The sequence below is a fragment of the Ixodes scapularis genome, unplaced genomic scaffold, assembly GCF_016920785.2.
Source record: "Ixodes scapularis isolate PalLabHiFi unplaced genomic scaffold, ASM1692078v2 ptg000044l_1__unscaffolded, whole genome shotgun sequence".
Taxonomy (NCBI): domain Eukaryota; kingdom Metazoa; phylum Arthropoda; class Arachnida; order Ixodida; family Ixodidae; genus Ixodes; species Ixodes scapularis.
The window spans coordinates 636,334-642,083 of NW_024609897.1; the positions used below are offsets into that span (position 1 = coordinate 636,334).

At 46.7% G+C, this 5,750-nt stretch overlaps 1 pseudogene; it reads left to right on the forward strand.

The window, feature by feature from the left end:
• The first annotated feature begins 4,049 nt into the window (after window positions 1–4,049).
• On the forward strand, window positions 4,050–5,390 carry LOC120846704 (annotated as a pseudogene).
• The last annotated feature ends 360 nt before the right edge of the window (window positions 5,391–5,750 follow it).

Below are 5,750 nucleotides of genomic sequence, written 5' to 3' on the forward strand. Positions count from 1 at the left end.
CGCAGCCTGTACCGCGAGCCACGCGCTCCTCTGTTCGCATTTCATTTTCCCCCGATAGTACTCCACCGAGACCGGTATTGCTGGCGTCCGTGTAGATTTCTGTCTCCGCAGACTGATCAAAGTGCCCGAGGATAGGGGGCGACTGGAGCCTTCGATTAAGTTCATCGAACGCTTTTTCTTGTTCCTTTCCCTACTGGAACTGAACGTCGTCCTTCGTCAGATTCATCAGCGGTGCAGAAATTTGTGCAAAGTCACGAACGAAACGTCTGTAGTAGGTGAACAGACCAAGGAACCTTCGAACGGCCTTCTTGTCTGATGGTATCGGGAATTCGGCGACAGCGGACGTCTTTGCAGGATCAGGGCTTACACCCTGAGCGCTCACAACGTGTCCCAAGAATTTCAGCTCACCATAGGCGAACCGACACTTAGAAGGCTTGAGTGTCAGCGCAGCAGTCTTGATAGCCTCTAGCACGGATCGCAATCGTCTCAGGTGCTCGTCGAATTCCCTTGCGAACACCACAACGTCGTCGAGGTACACGAGACAGCTCTGTCATTTCAAGCCGGAAAGGACGGTGTCCATAACGCGCTGGAAGGTTGCCGGCGCTGTGCACAGCCCGAACGGCATTACTTTAAACTCATACAGTCCGTCCGGCGTGACGAAGGCCGTCGTCTCGAGATCTCGTTCGTCGACCTCTATCTGCCAGTACCCACTCTCAAGTTCATCGACGAAAATTAACGGGCGTGGCACAGCCGATTCAAGGTGTCGTCAATGCGGGGCAGCGGATAGACGTCCTTTTTTGTTACTGCGTTGAGCCGGCGATAGTCCACGCAGACATTGTCTCCATGTACGTCGACGTAGAGCACAAGACGTGGGATGAGGTATTACCATACATCACGTTCGCCTACAACACCGCAGCTCAAGAAACAACCGGGTTTACACCATTTCAGCTGGTGCATGGAAGAAAGTGACGACCATGCTGGACGCGATGCTGCTTCCATGAGCCCGTGGATGACGGATGCGACGATGCCCATGCGGTCAGTCAGAGAGCAGAAGAAGCGAGCCAGCTAGCCCGCCTTCGAATCCAAAATCAACAGCGTGTCGACGCTCGCCGGTACAATCTTCGTAGCCGCGCCGTTCACTTCCAACCCGGAGACAGAGTGTGGGTGTGGACGCCTATTCGTCGTCGCGGTCTCAGCGAGAAAATGCTGAGGCGCTACTTTTGTCCTTACAAGGTCATCCGACGCCTCAGAGATCTGAACTACGAAGTTCTTCGCGACGGAACACGACAATCAACCAGACGTCAGCCACGACCCGAGGTGGTGCACGTCGTCCGGTTGAAGCCGTATTACGAACGATAGCACTTTCCACCGTCCTCGACGAGTGAACTGTTAACTGTGGCTCACGATTCTGCTGTCCTTTAGTTGTGAATCTTTTTTTTTCGTTTTGTGCTGCATTGGGACGATGCGCTTTTTTAACGGGGGAGGGGATAATGCAGCGGGCGCAACTGACCAATTAGGCAGCGCGCCCGTGGCATAACGGTTATCGCGCTTGTATTTCACGCAGAAGGCCAGGGTTCGATTCCTGGCCGCGTCTATGCATTTTTGTTGACGCTGCAATGTTGTAGTAAATTTGATAACCGTCTTGCTGATTCGGGGTAGCAATGTTCTCCGCACCTAACCTTCTACGACGAATGTTCCAGAAGCCTGCGCGTGTACAAAAAAGACTCCCCGTGGCAAGCCGCAGTCAGTTTCGCCCCAGCGTTCGACTCTGCTGTCAAGGCGACTTCAACGCCCGCGACGCTCTGCTTTCTTCTGTTCCCTTTTTATTTTTGGGCACAGGTTAACCTTAATAAACATTTTGTTTCTTCGGTTATTATCCCCTCAACAATTGTCCTTCATGACAACATTATGAAAAACCATATTTTTTTTTTTTTTAATTTCGAAGCGATTGACAGTGAGTAACCTGTACCGTTTCTGGGAATCTATTTAAAAATTCGGGAATCATATAACTCAAAAGTTGAGACCCATAATTTGTGCGAATATTTTCTTGAACATATTTTTATTGACGTAGCATATAGGTTGTTGTTTTCTGCGGGTAATTTTCTAGAACTAGATAATAGAAATATAAATAACCAACAATGTGCGATACCCATTTGAAAACACACTTATCCTTGTACTGGAGGGGGACCGTGAAAGTATTCAACGTGCAACCCATTTTACAGTTTTGTTTTTTTAACTTAGATACCATTTACAGGTGCTGACTGAAAACTTTATTGCAAGTCTAAACAGGGTGGAGTGGAGTCCGAGGAACTAAAATGGCGGAGAAAAATTTACCACAATACATATCGAGAACATCCAGAGTATACTCATCAAGGTAGCATAATATAGAAAAAAACAAGAACGTTCAGCAACGAAAAAAAAAAAAATCTGTCACATGACAGTGCTTAGCTAATTCCAAGAACATAATGCAAGAACATAATTATCTGAATATCAAAAATAGAAGTATGGGATTGTGTTTTTTCTAATGGCACATTCGCCTATCTTTTTGTTCCACCAAACAGCATTATTAGATACATGATTTCTGAGAAACCTAATATTTCACAAATTTTATTTTTAAGCCTGTGTCCTATTCAACGCGGCTCTTCTATTTGTTATGGGCTAAATTTTGCTATATATTTAATCAGTTCGTCTAATGGTACCACTCGGCTGCTATAATTACTGTACATAATAAAAAGCTCGAGTTACACCTAAGCATTTTTTATGAGTTAGTTGTGAATGCGAAAGCATGAAAGTCGCTCGTCCGCCCCTTTGTCGTCTGTTGCGTACTAGCGCGCGCGCGCTTAGGGATCTCGGAGACCATGGTGCAGCGACCAATGGGAGCCCCGTCGACGCGCACCAGCCTATGGAACCGTGGGCGAAGCGCTCCCATTGGGACCGCGGAAACTAGGAGCCGTTTCGCGCTTCAAACTGATGACGCCAGCTTGCTCCATAAAACAGTTAATGCTTTCGCATAAAAACAAATTGAGAGCCCTTCCACCCCGTGAAGAGAGAACTCCAACGAAGCTGGCGCTTTGGTGGGATTTGCTACGTCGGGCTGGGAGCAGCGGCAACGGCGGTTTCACGTTGGCGGCGTGTCCATTCTCGCTTCTCGGCGCGCCGACGCTCCTGGTACTACCGCTGCTTCTCTTGGGAACGTGCAACGCGGGTGCGGTCCGTGGTTTGAAGTCCAACTGATAAGGACAGTGGCGCGATCTTCTGCAGGTGGCCGCCGAAGGGTGCGCGGCATTGCGCAATGTCAGGGGGGACAGAGACTCCGTGCGTGAGGAAGGCGCGTCCCTGCGGCGCCGGCGTCTGCAGCATTAGCGGTTCTAAAGCAAAAGCCTAAAACTACTGGCATCTTGCAGGCGCGTTCGTCGACGCTTTATTTTGGTTATTTACTTCGAATCTTTTATATGGGAAGCTTTGCGCGTGAGGCGCCGGCGACTTCAGCTGTAACTGTTCTAAAGCAAAAACCTAAAACAAATCGCAGCTTGCACGCGCATTCGTCAACGCTTTATGTTTGTTCTTTGCGACGAATATTTCATACGGAAAAGGCGCGCGAGTGCGGCGCCGGCGTCCGCAGCATAAAATTCGCAAAATTGTTGGTCTACGCTCGGTCCGACCACGGAGATAATCTGCCAGAACCTAGCCATAGACAGCTTCGCTGCAGGAACCTCGCTCGGCAGTCGAGCGCACAATTTGTGGTGTGTAGGATGATAACGTAGTATGAGTTTTACATTTCAATTTTCCAGCACAGTGCTTATCTACATGAGATATTTTAGCTCGCCAGCAGACTAAGGTGCACCTGTGTGACCTTTATGTGCGGGAAAAGCAAAAAGCGGAGCTGGCTGCAGTTGCAATTTTTTATCACGTTACTGGAGCCTTAGTTCACTAGTTATAAAGCAGAATATGATCAGTGTACGCACTACGGCCTGAAAGGTTTGTACACGTTAGTATTCTGAATTTAAACAGCGTCTCCAAATATTTCCTTTGCAGGTACGGGCGCCGTCATGTCAACGGACAGCAATACTGCACTTTCCACACTCAACTTCGCCACCGGAAAAGCGTGGTGCTCGTTTGCCGTGGATGGGCTGGAAGCAATGAATGGGGACTACGGCATGGACGCCAAAGATGATAAGCAGTTTATTGATTTGGGTTGCGGTCCAGGAGATATCACGCGTGACGGTCTGCTTCCACGCTGTCTGCCATGCCGAAGGATTGTCGCAGTAGACTTATCCAGGGACATGGTGGAGTTCGCCAACACGCACTATGGCCATCCTAAGATCATATACGACGTCCTGGGTATCGTAGTTGATGAAGTGGCAGACTTTGTGGTTTGGTACGGCCGGTTTGATCGCGTCTACTCATTCTTTTGTTTCAAGATCAAGAGAAAGCGTTCAAGAACATGACTGAGCTGATGAAGCCCGGAGCCGAACGTCTGTTGTGGTTCTTTACGTCCAGTCCACACATTCGATTTCGCCAAATGTTGGTTGAGATGGAGCCCTTGAAGAATTACGGGAAGGTGAGGTGCTGCAGAATGGATCCTCTGACTATGGTCAAGAAAATCCCAAATTCTACGGCAAATGCCATTTGATGTAAAATTTCAGAACGTTAATCGATGTCGTGGAACAAATAAAATTAAGTACTGTGAATCGTACATGTCCTAGAAAGATAATTCCAGAAAGAACTGTGAGACACAATTGTCTGCATAGACCAGAATAAGTATTCTAAGTCTATACTTAGATGGTTTGTCCTAGAAACCTTGTGAACATTTTTTGGGTACAATGGTAAATCTACAACTATTTTGGAAAAGCCGATGATCAGTTCGACTTCCGGAGCCGGAGACCAGATCTATGAAGAGGCGACAACGGTTCGAAAGGTTTTGCATAAATTCTAAAGAGAGAAGCAACGGAATGATGCTGGGCAGAATCATATATGAGGACTCATACCCTCGGGAATTAATCACATATTATTTTGTTAAACTTTATTTATTGTAACGTTCAAACGTACCAGGCTTGCTGATCATCTGGTTTAACCTCACTTGGAATTTATGTGCTTATTAAAATAGTGTTGCTTTTAAAAAATTGTAATCTCACCATTTCAATATCTTTTTCTAGTATTTTGTGTTTATGTCTTTTACACAGGTCGCTGAAAGTTGCATTCCTCCGACCATCAATATGAATGGGAAAGACGAAATAGCTTCCTACATCTCCAGTCTACTGAAATCTGCTAACCTCACACCATCTATATGCAACATAACCCAAGAAGCACTTGTGAACTACGACAGCGCCGAAACCATAACCTGTAAGCATTTTTTTCACACTGTCGCGACCTCTGAAGCGCAAGTCTAGAGGGTCAATAGATTATTTGCACAAATTGGAGCTCGGATTTCGGGGTGATGACTGGAAGCTTCTATTTCTTTTTGTCACCCAGTCTGGGCAATCAGGGAGGTTAAAATAACTGTAAGACGTAGGAATCATTATGGAGTAAAGCAATTAAACTTGTTCGATTATCTTTGCTAGTAAGAGATGCGATCATGTGTACATCCCTGACGGAATAGTCAGTATGGCATACCAACACACTTGGAAATATTGTCTTTTCTGTCTTCTTGTTCCCGAGCTCCGACATCTATCAACCACGGTTTTTCTTACAAATAAAAAACACAAAAAAGGTTGGCTCAATGCCGTGCCGGACAAAAATTATAATTTTTC